This window comes from Eurosta solidaginis, chromosome 5 (genome assembly GCF_040869045.1).
Source record: "Eurosta solidaginis isolate ZX-2024a chromosome 5, ASM4086904v1, whole genome shotgun sequence".
Classification (NCBI taxonomy): domain Eukaryota; kingdom Metazoa; phylum Arthropoda; class Insecta; order Diptera; family Tephritidae; genus Eurosta; species Eurosta solidaginis.
The window spans coordinates 28,662,130-28,680,524 of NC_090323.1; the positions used below are offsets into that span (position 1 = coordinate 28,662,130).

The 18,395-nt window shown below is 34.5% G+C and overlaps 1 protein-coding gene across 2 annotated transcripts in view; it reads left to right on the forward strand.

The window, feature by feature from the left end:
• The first annotated feature begins 7,249 nt into the window (after positions 1–7,249).
• LOC137252433 (transcription factor Adf-1-like) overlaps positions 7,250–18,395 on the forward strand; it is a 66,344-nt gene continuing 55,198 nt past the window's right edge. Inside the window, exon 1 of one of the 2 annotated variants that reach the window (XM_067788105.1) lies at positions 7,250–7,318. The gene's annotated coding sequence lies outside the window, so the exon portion shown is untranslated. The remainder of the gene's footprint in view (positions 7,319–18,395) is intronic. The other variant, XM_067788106.1, reaches the window with a different exon arrangement.

An 18,395-nucleotide genomic window follows, 5' to 3' on the forward strand; every position in this document is an offset into this window, starting at 1 on the left:
AAAAAATATCTTTCATTTGAAAACATTTTCAAATAAAAAATACATTTTATTTTTGGATTCGTAATTCATTCAAATAAACATCACGTAACCCTGCTAATTTCACTTCAAATGAAACATTTTCCAAATCGCATAAAATATTTTACAAATAAACTGAATCTCTTTTCCAATCGGATGGAATTTTTTTCAATTTCTCCCCATTTCCTCTTACAATAAAACTCGATAAGTGAAATATCATTGATTCAAAACTATTTTTTGCTAATTATTCTAGTCTTTAAACTAGTTTTATATCTAAGTTGCCGTGGTCTTTAACCGATCCCGTCCATTTTTACTAGAAATATTTTCTACTATAGAGAAAATTTGTGTACCCAATTTTATTACGATCCGTTAATTTTTCTTCCAGTTATGGCTCCCGAAAAATAGAAAATTGCTTAGTCATAAAAGGGGCGGTGCCACGCCCATTTTTTAAAACTTGAAGTTTTTCCTATTTATTGTTATAAATCCACTTGGGAAATGAAATACCTTTGATATAAAACCTTTTCTTTGCAAAGATATAGCTTATTTTATTCGTCCACGACCCTTTTAAAAATCTTTTATATAAAAGTGGGCGTGGTCCTTAACCGATTTCGTTAATTTTTCTTCAAAGCATTCCTTATAGTAAAGGCAACCTCTCTGCCGAATTTTGTAACGATAGGTTTAAAGATTTTTGATTCATGATTAATAGTATATGTAAAATTGATTTTATCACAAGTGGGCGGTGCCACGCCCATTTTAAAAAAATTTTTCAAATTTTTATCAAGAGTCTCAATATCAGTCCACACGTCAAATTTCAACATTCTAGGTGTATTATTTACTAAATAATCAGGTTTTTGTGTTTTCCAAAATGTTATATATATAAAAAGGGCCGATTTCGCTTATTTTCAATACCAATCTATTTTTGGTCCAGATAAGCTCGTATGCCAAATTTGGTGAAGATATCTCAATATTTACTCAAGTTATCGTGTTAACGGACAGACGGACATGGCTCAATCAAATTTTTTTCGATACTGATGATTTTGATATATGGAAGTCTATATCTATCTCGATTCCTTTATACCTGTACAACCAACGTTATCCAATCAAAGTTAATATACTCTGTGTACAAAGTACGCCAAATATTAAAACTTACCATAGGGTTGTATTTATAATAGAAAGCGTTGTAGACAGTGAAAGTATACTTTATTTATGGTAGAAAATTCTTCGTTGTTAACAAATATAATTTAAATTACGACTCTTGGTAACTATTAAAACAACTACCACCACTCTCTCTTAAAACCCTCATTAATACCTTTAATTTCATACCCATATCGTACAAACAGATTCTAGGGTCACCCCTGGTCCACCCTTATGGCGATATCCCTAAATGGCGTCCACCTATAGGACTAAGGCACACTCCCTTTTAAAATACTCTTTAATACCTTTCATTTGATACCCATGTCATACAAACACATTCCAGGATTACCCTAGGTGCATTTTCCTACATGGTGATTTTCCCTTATTTGACAAAGGATGAAGGAACATCGTTCCAAAAAACGTCACCCTTGGTCTACAATTTGGTCGATATTTCCCAAATGCATGTAATATGGAATTAAAAACCACTTATAAACCATCTACGAAATCCTACGAAAGCAACGCAGCTAAGCTCTCAGCTGAGTATGTAATGATCGGTTACACCCGAACTTAGCCTTCCTTACTTGTTTTTATTTACGTTTAAACCTAAAAATAAATTTTAAAGGGCAGATGAGCTGCCGGTAAATTTTTCCGCCCGGTAATTTAAAAAGAACTTGAGCAAAGGAAAAATCATTTATAGGCAGGATAAAGTGAGCGCTAAAAATAAAGGCTACATGAGAAAACGGCCCTTAAGCTAACATCAACAGCTCACACATCCAAGAGTTACCCAGGTCCACGTTTTGGTCTATATCTCGATACCCTAGTCACCCAGCAGTATAAAAAATACTCTGTACTAAAGCACACATCAACAGCTGCAATTTGATACCCATATTGCATAAACATATTCTAGGGGTACCCGGGTCCACGTTTTGCCCTATATCTCGAGACCCTAGTCACCCAGGGGTACAAATAATACCCCGAATCAAAGTACACATAAACAGCTTCTATTTGATACCCATATTGTACAAACACTTCCCAGGATTACCCACGTCCACGTTTTGATCTCAAGACCCTATCCACCTAGTGAAAAAAGGTAGACGCTGGCCGATTCTCTGACCTACACAATATGCTCACAAAGTTTCATGAGAATCGGTTTAGCCGTTTCGGAGGATTTATGCCTCTAACACCGTGACACAAGAATTTTATATATTAGATTGCACTAAATATATGTACATACATAGTTATTAGGGCGGGTCGATTTAAAAATCGCTCATTGCTCTGTGAAAATCGTATTCTAGGGTCAAAATAAGAAACTTTGCCGAAGGAATCATACCTCTAAAACGAATTCTGATGTCCCCCCACCCCAATTTGGGTCGAACTTTTGGGTAGGGGCAAATTTTGAAAAATCCCACTTTGACCCATTTAGAGTGCTCCAATCGAGTCCAAATGTATGACCGATCCCCACTAACTTTGGAGGCCCGACCCACCGATGCCAGTGGCACACCCCCTGCAACCCCCCTGGGGGTTCACCATACAAACATTTTTGCCTCCCAACAAATCGACCCACCCTAATATATATGTAATCAAAATTTTTGTAATTACAACTCAACATGAAAAAGCCGCTGATCACCCTCCAATAAAATATGTACACGTGTATGTAGATAAGAAATATTTGAATTCAACGCGGGAAATATTAAAATTGTGGTTGAGCAATGGCGATAAAGTTACATATCTACATACGAACTTTCTAGAATAAGTACGGAATACAGATGTATGAATAATCAGAAGTCGAATCGTAAAATACGGTTATGGAATGGCAACGACATAAAAAAATTTGCACGATACGTCAGTCTTTTAAGTCAAATGGGATTTATCAAGACTTTTGAAGGTGTCAAAGTTTTGTTAAAACATTTATATCTAAGGACACTTTTTTCAAGTCACATGAAACTTTTTTCACCACAAATGGAATTTTTTTCAAATAAAATAAAATTTGTTTTAAATCAAAGGAAACCTTTTTCAAATCAAATGAAACGTTTTCCAAATCAAATTAAAGCTTTCACAAATCAAATCAAATATTTTTCAAATAAAATGAAACTTTTTCAAATCAAATGAAACTTTTTTCAAACAAAATTAAAATTTTTTTGTAATTATTTGAAGCTTTTAGGCTGCTAAAATAAAGACAAAACACAAGGTTTCTCTTTTCCTCCTACGCGTTTCGATGAAATTTTTTCATCTTCATCAGGGAGACTGTATATTTATAATAAAATATGATATAAAACAAAACAAACATTAGCACATTACTTAGTATTACACAATTTACATCACTATGTTGTTAACATAATACTTACATTCAATCTATAACATTGAAAATTTTAACATCTAACACATAAATAAACAAAACTTTACATTTAATTTACTGCCACCTTTCATGTTTCCTGCTTCATCCATTGGCTGATAATGCCGTCATATAAGCGCAGTTTATATTGTTGACGTCTTCTTTGAAATTCATTGCAGTATTGATTTTTTGTTGTATTCGGAGAGCTTCCAGCGTCATTCGTGTTCGTTCATTCCCCTCAACGTCTAATATTTTCGCGTTTTCGAAGTCCGCTGTGTGTCCTTTGTTGGTCAAATGTTCGCATAGTGCTGTTGTTGTTTTTCTATTTTTGGCGTCTAGTCTATGTTCGTTTATTCGTACACTTAGCGATCGCTTCGTCGTTCCAATGTATATTTGATTGCAAGTTTCTCCTGCGCTCCCTTTACATTTTATTTCGTATACCACATTATGTTGTTGTTCTTTGTCGATTTTGTCTTTTGTTTGTGTAAAGATTGTGTTCAAAGTTCGATTTGGTTTATGCGCAAATTTTATGTCGTTGTTGCGTGTTATGCTATACAATGTTTTGTTCATTGTATATCTTACCAAGTAGCGCAATTAACAGCTGATCGGTGAAAATTCGCACATTCACACGCACAGTTCTCGACTCAGTTTCAAAAAAAAAACTTTAGTTTATTAAGCTTAAATTTTAAAGTGAGATAATCCTTACGACTTTATGTATATATAGAATATATAAGGCGTTTTTGTTGTTATTAAAACAATCTTTTTATTTATATTAAAGTTTTTATCATTTTTTTCAACTTTATTTTAACAATTTCATGCGTTTTAAAGCATATAAACATTGTAAATTTTACCAAGTAGCGCAACTAACAGCTGATCGGTGAAAACTCGCACATTCATACGCACAGTTCTCGACTCTGTTTCAAAAAAAAACTTTAGATTATTTAATTCAAATTTTAAAGTGAGATAATCCTTACAAATTTATGTATACAGAATATATATGGCGTTTTTGTTGTTATTGAAACAATAGTTTTATTTATATTAAAGCTTTTATCATTTTTTTTTTAACTTTGAAAAATCTCCGAACACCATTCCTTCATTATATGACATTCGACTGCCTAGTCCACTGCCTTCCACTCTATTCGCAACATAACCTTTACTTAAGCTGCCAAACTATATAGTAAACAATGGTTTTGTTGTCCGTTAATCCTGGTATGTAATTGACGCCTGCATATATGTATTTGCTTTTCTTTTGCATTCTTTTGTTCAGTGATGCTTTGCGCGCAGTTGGTTTGACTAATTGTTGTTGCTATCCATGCGTCCATTAATGTATTAAGGTAGCCATTCTTATATAAAATATTTTTAATTTTTTTAAAATTTGTGGTCATGAACATTTTTGAGTTTAAATGTTGTTCTGTATCAGTGTTTATTTTCTTGGTAAATTGTATTTGGTTTTCCAAAACTAAGTTTAAGTCCTGTCCGTCTAATCTCTTTTTAAGATCCTCCCTTTCGACGTGGTATCCTTCTTTACTAATATACCAATTCATCTAGCGATAAATACGATCATAAAACAGTGGAGTGACCTAGAAATGCACACAACATTATCGAAGAAACAATTTCAAGCCTGTCTCGAATTCTGCTTGAGGGATAACAACTATTTCACCTATGATGGTACGTTCTATCAACAGGTGTATGGCATGCCCATGGGGAATCCTCTATCGCCCACTGTAGCTGATATAGTCTTAGACAAAATAATTGACGACAGCATTGCTGAGCTTAAATTAAAGGACATATATATCAAATACATAAACAAATATGTAGATTATATATTCGCTATAATTAAAACTAAGGACGTGGAAGAAATACTTAAAACACTAAATAACCAACATACCAAAATAAAATTTACAGTAGAGAAAGAGAAAAACAACAAGTTGCCCTTCCTAGATATCGAAGTTATAAAATCGAACCAAACCCTAAAATCTAATTGGTATGCTAAAGCCGTATCATCATCTAGAATAATAAACTACCATTCAAATCACCCATGGATACAAAAAAAGAACACGGCCATAAGCTTTATAAAGAAAATCTACAATTTAAGTGAACAGGAGTTCATGACCACAAATTTTAAAAAAATTAAAAATATTTTATATAAGAATGGCTACCCTAATACATTAATAGATGCATGGATAGCAACAACAATTAGTCAAACCAACTGCGCGCAAAGCATCACTGATCAAAAGAATGCAAAAGAAAAGCAAATATATGCAGGCGTCAATTACATACCAGGATTAACGGACAACAAAACATTGTATAGCATCACACGCAACAACAATATAAAATTTGCGCATAAACCAATTCGAACTTTGAACACAATCTTTATACAAACAAAAGACAAAATCGACAAAGAACAACAACATAATGTGGTATACGAAATAAAATGTAATGGGAGCGCAGGAGAAACTTGCAATCAAATATACATTGGAACGACGAAGCGATCGCTAAATGTACGAATAAACGAACATAGACTAGACGCCAAAAATAGAAAAACAACAACAGCACTATGCGAACATTTGACCAACAAGGGACACACAACGGACTTCGAAAACGCGAAAATGTTAGACGTTGAGGGGAAAGAACGAACACGAATGACGCTGGAAGCTCTACGAATACAACAAAAAATCAATACTGCAATGAATTTCAAAGAAGACGTCAACAATATAAACTGCGCTTATATGACGGCATTATCAGCCAATGGATGAAGCAGGAAACATGAATGGTGGCAGTAAATTAAATGTAAAGTTTTGTTTATTTATGTGTTAGATGTTAAAAGTTTCAATGTTATAGATTGAATGTAAGTATTATGTTAACAACAGAGTGATGTAAATTGTGTAATACTAAGTAATGTGCTAATGTTTGTTTTGTTTTATATCATATTTTATTATAAATATACAGTCTCCCTGATGAAGATGAAAAAATTTCATCGAAACGCGTAGGAGGAAAAGAGAAACCTTGTGTTTTGTCTTTATTTTAGCGGCCTAAAAGCTCCAAATAATTACAATTGTAACAAAAAATTGGCCCAAAATTAATGTATTAAAATTTTTTTAATCAAATAAAGATTTTTTTTTAAGTCACGTGAAACTTTTTTCGAATAAAACGAAATTTTTGTCAGATCAAACTTTTTCCCAAATCAAATGAAACTTTTCAAATTAAACGAAACTTTTTTCAAATCAAATTAAACCTCTCACAAATCAAATGAAACTTTTTTCAAGTCAAATTAAACTTATTTCAAACCAAATGAAACTTTTCAAATTAAATGAGACATTCTCATACCAAATGACCTTTTTTCAAATCAACTGAAACAAATCAAATGACACTTTTTTCAAATGGAATGAAACTTTTTATTTCATTTGAAAAAAAAACTCTGTTGATTTGAAAAAAAGTTTCTTTTGAGGTGAAAGATGTTTCAATTAATTTGAACAAAGTTTCATTCAATTTGCAAAAAGTTCCCTTTGATTTTAAAAAAATTTCATTTGTCGTAAAAAAAGTTGCATTTGATTTGAAAAAAGTTTCAGTTCATTTGAAGAAAGTTTCATTTGGTATGGAAAAGTTGTATTTGGTCTCATTTGATTTGAAAAAAGTTTTATTCATTTGAAAAAATTTCGTTTCATTAGATTCACGGATGTAACGATTCAACCGCAGAAATGAGTCATAAAATTCCCGCCAAAAGGGCATATAAAAGCGCAGTTAAATGGAGCTGTGCCATCAGTTGCAATCAAAACGTTTTAGAGTGAAGTTTACTTAAATTGGCGTATTAACCGTGCAGTTATAGTACGAATACCAGTAAGAACCGAATAAAGTTAATTATTAGTAGACAGTATTAGAAATATGAGTATACACTTTGATGAATGAAAATGGATATGTCGCGATATTGTTTCAACGTAGTATAGGAAGCTGATAGTGTATTTCAATAAGGACGATTTTGTGATTAAGTTCAGTATCTCGTATATGTATATCGACTGCTGAGTAGAATACCACCTTATCTCGGCTGCCGTTTTAAAAACGCTTTTGAATAACGCCATATTTTATAATAAGTTTGAAAAACGCCCTATTTCAGAAATCGATTAAAAACCGTGTTATCTCAGAATTTGTGTTCAAAACTGGTCTGATACGATATGTCGAAAATTTAAATGTCGAAACTAAAAATGCCGAAAAAAAATGTCGAGAACCAAGAATAGTCGTGTTTTTTCACAGGTATATACGTCTACGTTTGCGCGTAAAAAACGCTTATTGTTACTTAGATAATGCTTAGGAGACCCATCTAGCGGCAACTTGCTACAGAACATGTACCGAAAAGCGAAGACACAAACCTCTGTTGTGTGTCTGTGTATAACCTATAGCTGAATCGGTTTCTGTGAATAGTGGACACACACCATTTGTAGAGGTAATACATAGAATTAGTGTAGAGCTGAAACATAGACACATATTTCAGTGGCATCTGAGTATAATGCGTATTGAAATTTAGGAGTACCAATTTTCTGCGCAGCAATTTCAGAAGAGTTTATTAAGTTTAACGCTTAGCAGTCCATATAAAGTTTAAGCGAACGCGTATGTATATATGTAGTTGTTAAACAAAAACATAGCTAATTTTGAAAATTAAAATATCGAAAAATAAAATGCCGAAGAACAAAATGTCGAAACAATGTAATGAATGATGTGCCGAATTTTACACATCATTCATTACATTGTTTCGACTGTTTCGTAGGAAGTATTTTTCTTTCTGACGTCGGCAAAATGAAAATGCAGATGTGTTAGTGAGAGCGCGATGATCACACACATCACTTAATGCATCGGTTTGCTTAGTTCATTCGCTTATTAGCAAGCAACAAGACAAGACCGTTTATTAATTTTTTAAGGCGCACAATGGCAAGCAAAAGGTTTATACAATAAAACATATTGCATTTGCGCAAAATGGTCGGTGGAAATAAAATATTTTTCCTTGTGCGCATTGAAAGAAACTAACAAACGCAAACGCATTTGCTTGTTGCTTGCTAACAACATTCGTCAACATTGCGAGCGACGCAGACAATCGATCAAAGATGACTTGATACGAAACTCTCTCATTTTTTGCGCTCTCACGAGGGATTTATATCAATATTGTGCTGGTAAAAATCACAGATAAATCCCTCGCGCCAGCTGAAGCGGGTGCCAAAACAAAAAATGTGCCAGCTAAAACGAAAAACGGTCCAAACTTTAGTTTGACCTACAACTGTAGAATAGCGTTCAAAAATTATGTGAAAAAGGATAAAAATACTTGTTTTAGTGTAAATATTATTAGTTCGAAGGCGGAGGGTAAATATTATTTCCCATTCAAAAGCTATCACTAAAAACAGGTTTTGTAAATATGAAGTCCCGATGAAACCAGTCCATTTTGATCACAGAACGTGGAACGTCAGACATGTAGGATAAGCCCTATCCATTAAATGATGTTGACTATTATATCATAGGTTCGATTTACTGAAATTTCAAAAGAATATATTGTTTTTACTGTGAGTTAAATGCGTTACAATATTTGACTAATTAATTTAATCACAATGTAAATTTTACTTAGATTGGTTTATATTTAACTCTAACTAGTCGTATTATTGTAAAATAAGTTTAAAGAAATGAATATTTTACGGCTATCATTTTATCAAATGATTGAAACTATAATCGCCGAAATGTATGTCAAAAATCCTTATATTCAGATCTATTCATTTTTGTTTGGAGTGGCATCATTGGAAAAAATGTGCATTTTGAAAGCGCTCTCCCGAAACAAAGAGTTACAAATCCATTTATCTATGCAATCGATGTTGCTGCGCCAAATTCTCAGCGACTACTAAACTAAAGAGAATAAGAATACGTGTGAATTGAGTGTGCACAATTGTTCCACTATTTGCCGACGTCTGATGTAAATGCTCCAACTAAATATATGCGAGCTACCCTTCAAAAAACGCGAGTACTCTATAAATAGTGTAAAGAATACTCCTTTAGGAGTATAGGAGTGTTCCAAAACTAATCTGTATTCATACAAAAAATGTGCTCCAATTAACATTGCGATGTCCTAGGAGAGGATTAGGTGATACCACTCTCGCTTTGTTTGTGAGTATTCCATAGAGTACATGCGTGAGAGTACTTTCCAAAGTGCTTTCACTGTAGTACTCCATGGAGCACCCACAGAGGATCATATGCCAAAGTACTAAAGAGGAATTGTGCCGGAAAGAATTATCGGAGTGAATTTAATTTAAAATGAAAGTAAATGAAGAGGCGCAATACAACTTTTATATTTTATACTACGAAAATTCTTATGTTATTTAGCATTTGCGTGAAAAAAGAAACTAATATTTCTCCATACTATAGAATGTATGCATAAAACTAGTGCGCGGTTGCATTTTATCAGACTACCCATAGTAAAATTTTATTATCAGTTATTTGTATGCAATATTTTATTTTTGGCAACTCTGTTCGATCGCCATCGTGTCGTGGTCACGGTCGTTAAAAAACGAGCAATTATCGGCTGATGGTGGTCCGCAAACGCATTGCAAAGGAGTATTGTTAGAGTACTCCAGCATGAAGAAAATCGAACACGTAATCCAACAATTTTTGCAGGGCAACGGTAAACCTAAATATGCTCAACAAACCATCAGCTTTTCTCAATAAAATCAGCTTAATTAGTACTGAAAATGCAACAAAACCTAAAAAAGTATATCAAAAGAGAAAAGAACGCATTAGAAATATTCTTAATAAAAAGACAGGTTAGGTTAGGTTGAACTGGCCGGTCCATGACGACCTCACATAGACTAATTGGGTCCGTAGTGTTACCAGAAGTTTGTTTTAACGACCAAACTGAAAACCCTATCAAAAACCAGGACCTATGTTATAAAATAACTCCGTCCTCTTGGCAAATACTAAAAGCTTTCTAGGACTTAAACCACTTGCTGCTTCTAGATCTGACAGCTGTATCACTCCTAATAGCTGGAGTCTTAGCCTGGCAAGTGCAGGGCACAGATAAAAAGACAGGGTATACAAAAATTTTAGTTTTGAGAAATTTAGCATATTCCAATTCGCTATGCTAACGCGTCCGTAATTTGTTTGTAACTCTAGATACTTCGACATATTTATGGTTGTTAGAATGTAACTTTGAAATAAATTTAGTTTGTTTAATATATCCGAAATTATGTTATGTAATTTGTGTCTTTAATTTAAATTAATGAAAGCAATTTTCTGTTATAATTATATATGAATACTATTTCCAAAAATTACGTTATTGTGATTAGGAAACAGATTTTTTATATTGGTGCCGTCTTAACGCCCACCATTCATTGTACAAGTATAGTTTTCTTGATGTTATCATAATTTACAACCACAATAATAAAACACTGCCTTAAAATTTTGTTTTTGGAATTTTGCTTTAAGTATACCAATTTCGACTTTTTTTGGCCATTTTCGGTCGTTTTTCTTTTTTCGACATTTTTTAATTCGATAAAAAAAAAACGATTCGGCCTTTTGTGTTTCGACAATTTTTTTTTCGACATATCGTACGGATCCCGTTGAAAACGCCCTAATTGAGCGTTAATTTATGAATTCTCAGATAGGACATTCCTCGACCGAATTTTGAGCAATAGAGCGTTTTTGAAGCAAACTCTGAAATAGCGCGTTTTTGAAAATATTCTCAGAACTAGCACCCGACATACGGTGCGACTCTGAGACTCATTATGAGTGAAGATTGACGCTAACACAATTCTCATAAGTCGAGTGAAGTTAGCTCTGTGGTCGAAAATCAGATTAAGAAATAAACAGTATGATATATTAATTTGATAAATATCTGCCTTCGAGAAAATTAGTGTGCAGGATGTGGTTTAAATTTTCGGCATGAGAAGTTTCCGAGTCGAAGTTCTATGGATCTGCGTCGTGTGCTCTACCCGATTGAGCTCTGTTGTGCAAAAAGTCTAGGAGTCGCACGAACATTCCATGGAAAATCGTAAATTCTGAAAAAGCGTGAAAGCATTGGGTGAATTCGTGCATTGAATATACTTGAAAAAAAAATATATATATAATTAATTGTAGTTTACTATTTGGAGGAGGATGCTCTAAAATTTTATACATTTTATACAATACAAATCCTTGCAAAAACAAGCATTAACATGTGTCAATGCTCTCGGTCCTAAGAGAGCAGCTTTCCCAAATAAGGTTAGTCGACCATATCGGAGGCGAGTAATATACTATCTGTTGGTACTTGGTTTGTGTGTTCACAGCAAACGACTTCAGATTTCGTTACGCCCATGTATTTTAGAGGCAATCGAGGTGGTAGATAAATTGATACAGTCAGATTCACGGAGTTTGTCTGCGCGCCGACCTGGTGGATCTTCGTTCGACCTTGTTGCAAATTGTTGATAGAAAGGCCTTGCGTACTCTTTCGGACTCGACATACATAATTTCATTGCCAAAAGCAGTATTTTTTCATTATATTTTGGCGAACTTAACAAGGACTTCACAGATGACCATAGCTTACCCTTTAATAGTCAACCAGTCGTCTAATTTCCATAATAAAGTCCTCTATTTAGGGATCTTTTGATCTTGTAGGCTAGGTTGAACTGGCCGGTCCATGAGGACCCCATCTTGTAGGCTAATTAGTCTCACAAATAGTGGAGTTGGCTATCAGTCAGAATGGTGACGACGAATTCGTCGTTCTGAAGTTATGAAGACAGCTGATCGAACGCTTTGTTGGATCGCCTAAATAGTTGGTCTTTAGTTCAGATCTGAAAATTTATACGATTTGTCCCGTCCCAGGTGCGGAATGCTCCCACTACACTCAGATTAAAAAGCTAAGCAACCACCTTCCCGTTTTATGAGTAAAGTGTGCCTCACAGGGTCCCATATACTGTTTTCACTGATCATCGTATAGATGATAGGTACTAACAGCGAATGCGTCTCACGGTTTGTTTACAAAACTTATTTGCTTCTAACACAATAGATATTTTCGTCAAGGTTTCTTGTTATTTTGATCATTTGTTTCCCCATATGTTTTTTGTTTGTGTGTTAATATTAATATTTTCTATTATGATAATTGAGGTTGCTATTTTGTAGCATTTTATTCAACATTAGGGTTATCTTTTTTTATACTCAGTTGAGCAGAGCTCACAGAGTATATTAAGTTTGATTGGATAACGGTTGGTTGTACATATATAAAGGAATCGAGATAGATATAGACTTCCATATATCAAAATAATCAGGATCGAAAAAAAATTTGATTGAGCCATGTCCGTCCGTCCGTCCGTCCGTCCGTCCGTTAACACGATAACTTGAGTAAATTTTGAGGTATCTTGATGAAATTTGGTATGTAGGTTCCTGAGCACTCATCTCAGATCGCTATTTAAAATGAACGATATCGGACTTTAACCACGCCCACTTTTTCGATATCGAAAATTTCGAAAAACCGAAAAAGTGCGATAATTCATTACAAAAGACCGATAAAGCGACGAAACTTGGTAGATGAGTTGAACTTATGACGCAAAATAGAAAATTAGTAAAATCTTGGACAATGGGCGTGGCACCGCCCACTTTTAAAAGAAGGTAATTTAAAACTTTTGCAAGCTGTAATTTAGCAGTCGTTGAAGATATCATGATGAAATTTGGCAGCAACGTTACTCTTATTACTATATGTACGCTTAATAAAAATTAGCAAAATCGGAGAAGGACCACGCCCACTTTTAAAAAACAAATTTTTTTAAAGTAAAATTTTAACAAAAAATTTAATATCTTTACAGTATATAAGTAAATTATGTCAAGATTCAACTCCAGTAATGATATGGTGCAACAAAATACAAAAATAAAAGAAAATTTAAAAATGGGCGTGGCTCCGCCCTTTTTCATTTAATTTGTCTAGGATACTTTTAACGCCATAAGTCGAACAAAAATTAACCAATCCTTTTGAAATTTGGTAGGGGCATAGATTTTATGGCGTTAACTGTTTTCTGTGAAAATGGGCGAAATCGGTTGATGTCACGCCCAGTTTTTATACACAGTCGTCCGTCAGTCCTTCCGCATGGCCGTTAACACGATAACTTGAGCAAAAATCGATATATCTTTACTAAACTCAGTTCACGTACTTATCTGTACTCACTTTATCTTGGTATGAAAAATGAACGAAATCCGACTATGACCACGCCCACTTTTTCGATATCGAAAATTACGAAAAATGAAAAAAAGGCCATAATTCTATACCAAATACGAAAAAAGGGATGAAATATGGTAAGGTAATTGGATTGTTTTATTGACGCGAAATATACCTTTAGAAAAAACTTTATAAAATGGTTGTGACACCTACCATATTAAGTAGAAGAAAATGAAAAAGTTCTGCAGGGCGAAATAAAAAACCCTTGAAATCTTGGCAGGTATTACATATATAAATAAATTAGCGGTATCCAACAGATGATGTTCTGGGTCACCCTGGTCCCCATTTTGGTCGATATCTGGAAAACGCCTTCACATATACAACTACCACCACTCCCTTTTAAAACTCTCATTAATACCTTTAATTTGATACCCATAGCGTACAAACTCATTCTAGAGTCACCCCTGGTCCACCTTTATGGCGATATTTCGAAAAGGCGAACACCTATAGAACGAAGGCCCACTCCCTTTTAAAAATACTCATTAACACCTTTCATTTGATACCCATATCGTACAAACAAAGTCTAGAGTCACCCCTGGTCCAGAAAGGCCCACTCCCTCTTAAAATACTCATTAACTCCTTTCGTTTGATACCCATATTGCACAAACGAATTCTAGAGTCACCCCTGGCCCACTTTAATGGCGATATCTCGAAACGGCGTCCACCTATGGAAGTAAGGATTACTCCCTTTTAAAATACTCATTAACACCTTTCATTTGATACCCATATCGTACAAACGCATTCTAGAGTCACACCTGGTCCATCTTTATGGCGATATCTCGAAAAGGCGTCCACCTATAGAACGAAGGCCCACTCCCTTTTAAAAATACTCATTAACACCTTTCATTTGATACCCATATCGTACAAACAAAGTCTAGAGTCATCCCTGGTCCAGAAAGGCCCACTCCCTCTTAAAATACTCATTAACTCCTTTCGTTTGATACCCATATTGCACAAACGAATTCTAGAGTCACCCCTGGTCCACCTTTATGGCGATATCTCGAAAAGGGGTCCACCTATAGAACTAAGCCCCACGCCCTTTTAAAATAATCATTAACACCTTTCATTTGATACCCATATCATACAAACAAATTCTAAAGTCACCCCTGGTCCACCTTTATGGCGATATCTCGAAAAGGCGAACACCTATAAAACTAGGGCCCACTCCCTTTTAAAAATACTCATTAGCACCTTTCATTTGATACCCATATCGTACAAACAAAGTCTAGAGTCACCCCTGGTCCACCTTTATTGCGATACCTCGAAAATGCGTCCACCTATAGAACTAAGGCACACTCCCTCTTAAAATACTCATTAACTCCTTTCGTTTGGTACCCATATTGCACAAACGAATTCTAGAGTCACCCCTGGCCCACCTTTATGGCGATATCTCGAAACGGCGTCCACCTATAGAACTAAGGCCCACTCCCTTTTAAAATACTCATTAACACCTTTCGTTTGATGCCCATATTGTGCAAACAAATTCTAGGGTCACCCCTGGTCCACCTTTATGGCGATATCTCGAAACGGCGTCCACCTATGGAACTAAGGATTACTCCCTTTTAAAATGGTCATTAACACCTTTCATTTGATACCCATATCGTGCAAACACATTCTAGAGTCACCCCTGGTCCATCTTTACGGCGATATCTCGAAAAGGTGTCCATCTATAGAACTTAGGTCCCCGCCCTTTTAAAATACTCATTAATATCTTTCATTTGATACCCATATCGTACAAACGCATTCTAGAGTCAACCCTGATCCACCTTTATGGCTATATCCCTAAATGGCGTCCACCTATAGAACTATGGCCCACTCCCTCATAAAATACTCTTTAATGCCTTTCATTTGATACACATGTCATACAAACACATTCCAGGGTTTCCCTCGGTTCATTTTCCTACATGGTTATTTTCCCCTATGTTGTCACCATAGCTCTCAACTGAGTATGTAATGTTCGGTTACACCCGAACTTAACCTTCCTTACTTGTTTTAATATATTTTTAATTTTCATCGAATAAAACTACTGATTTTCCAATTTTATTTGGAAGAGACTCTGAAGCACACATAATTGTTTACACGTCATATTTATTTCATTTCCATAGAGAAATAAAAATTAGTGCGAAGGCAAGAACAGACTACCAGGTTATAAAACACACTGGAGTAGAACTCTGCATCTAGGTCTGAGATGTCGGAGCCTTGATCAAAATTTGCTTCTGGGTTTGACAATAGTTTAAGTACTTCTTTGTCGAGTGCCTCATTAGCCATAAATCCATTCGAGTTCTTTTCTGAAATAGAGTATATTAGGGGATCGGACGACAAAAATAATATATATATTCCATTGTATATTTACGAGACATCTTTCTTGTAATATTTCGCCTGTTTCTCTTAAAATCTTAATTTCTACTCTCCGGTGCTTCCTCTGAGAGCTTTCCTGTTGGAAGTACTGCTTTATTAATAATGTCTGCCCCATGAGTCAAAATTTTGTGAATGCTCGATGGCATGTACTACCATGGGTACAAATCTACAAACATTTTTGTGGTCAAAATGGCATACTTTCGAAATACTTCGGAATCAATGGCGAATCCATATGAAATAGTTTGAAGTATGACAGCAAGTCGCTGAATTAAATTTTCGTCAACACCCCTTATTTCCGCAGCATTTGAAGGGCATTGGAAAAGACGCCTGGCTATGTTGCCATCATTGGTCGTCCCAAAGCCTTGTTTTGGAAGATCTACTAATGACCCATTGTATTCTTTAAATCTTTTTTTTTTCTCTCTTCAACAATCTTTTTTTCCGTTCCTTCAAGAGTTTTGTCCTCCAACGCTTGCAGGTGGACTTCCGCTGACAGATCAGTTATAAGAATGGATTCCTTTGGAGGGTATCATGCAATTTTTTCTTTTCTAAGGAATTCATATGATGGGTAAATGTCAGCATGTCTTTGTTTAGCCCCAGATCGTATTTCTAAATACGTTTTAACTGTAAACTTTCGATTTATGTATAGAGCTACTGCCTCTTCTGGAGTATATTTAACTAACACTGATGCTGGACGAGTAAGGGCATGTTATATTTTAGTTGCGTCTGAATTTTTTGTGATGGTTTCTACCATTAATCCTGCATCTCGCTGACCCGATAACCTCAAGCTAGAAGCAGTTGCAAAAGTCAACTCTTCTTTTGAATAGTTTCTTATCGAAAGTGATAACTTTTTCCTTTTCGACTGATGACTAGCCTCCGAAAAAGATATCACTGGTCATCCCTTCTTCTTTTAAAATACGTCTGCAACTTTTGCACTCACAAATTTTGAAACTGCTTTTTTATTGAAGTCAACTTTGTGCTGTATTTTTTTTTTTTTTTTCTTTTGCGTTATGTTTCTTATACCGAATCTCGAAAAATTCACCCCTCGAAATTCCCATATTTCCTAAAAACAAAATATTACATGAAAACCTGCATTTTCCTGCAGTTAAAGTTGTACTACTTTAGTTTTACCAATAGTAGCAAAGAAGTTTAGATATAAATTTAATCGGATAAACGCGGATAACGAGGTTGCTGGTCTTATGAAGTCAAACCATTTCAAAAATTTTACTTAATTTAACATTATCCCACTATAACATGAAAAACTAATTCATGTTCAATTAAAATAACAAAAATGTATATTTACTAAAATAAGCATACCTTAGAAAATAAGCACAATATTATATTTATACCTTTCATGAAAATGAAATGGTATATTAATTTCGTCACGAAACCCAAAATTGTAAGTCCTTAAAAGAAAATAGATGGACCCACCATTAAGTATACCGAAATAATCAGGTTGAAGAGCTAAGTTGATTTAGCCATGTCCGTCTGTCCGTTTGTCTATTTGTATGCAAACTAGTCCCTCAATTTTTGAGATATCTTAATAAAATTTGGTGAGCGGGTTTATTTGGGTGTCCGATTAGACATTTGTCGGAACCGGCCGGATCGGACCCCTATAGCATATATCCTCCATACAACCGATATTTCAGAAAAAGAGGATTTTTGTAATATCTTACTCAATTTAACAGATTAAAGCTTCAAATTTCACCATATACTTTCGTATATTGCACATATTGTTGCCTGAAAAAATTGATGAGATCGGTCGTATATGTAGTATATATCCCCCACAACCGATTGTTCAGATAAGAAACTGTTCGTAATTACTGCCCTATTTTAAGAGCTAGAGGCTTCAAATTTCAACGAATGCTTACATATATAGCATATTTTGTTGTCTGAAAAAAACATAAAGATCGGTGGTATATATAGTATATATATGGTGGTATATATAGTATATATATATATTTTCGCAATGTTAACCCCATTTCAGCAGCTAGAAGCTTCAAATTTCACCGAATGCTTACGTATATAGCATATATTGTTGTCTGATGTATATATGTTGTTGTATATATAGCATATATCTCATTCAACCGATTGTTCAGATAAGAAACTTTTCGCAATTTCTACCCCATTTTAACAGCTATAAGCTTCAAATTTCACCGATTTCTTACGTATATAGTATATATTGTTGTGTCAAAAAATCATAGAGATCGGTGGTATATATAATATATATATATAATGGTATATATGTAGCGTTGTGCTTATATATTAAGTACATGTTTTGCTTACGAATTTAATACAAACTTTATTGAGCAATGTTTGACCGAGTCGCGTGTGTATCCCTTAACATGTCAT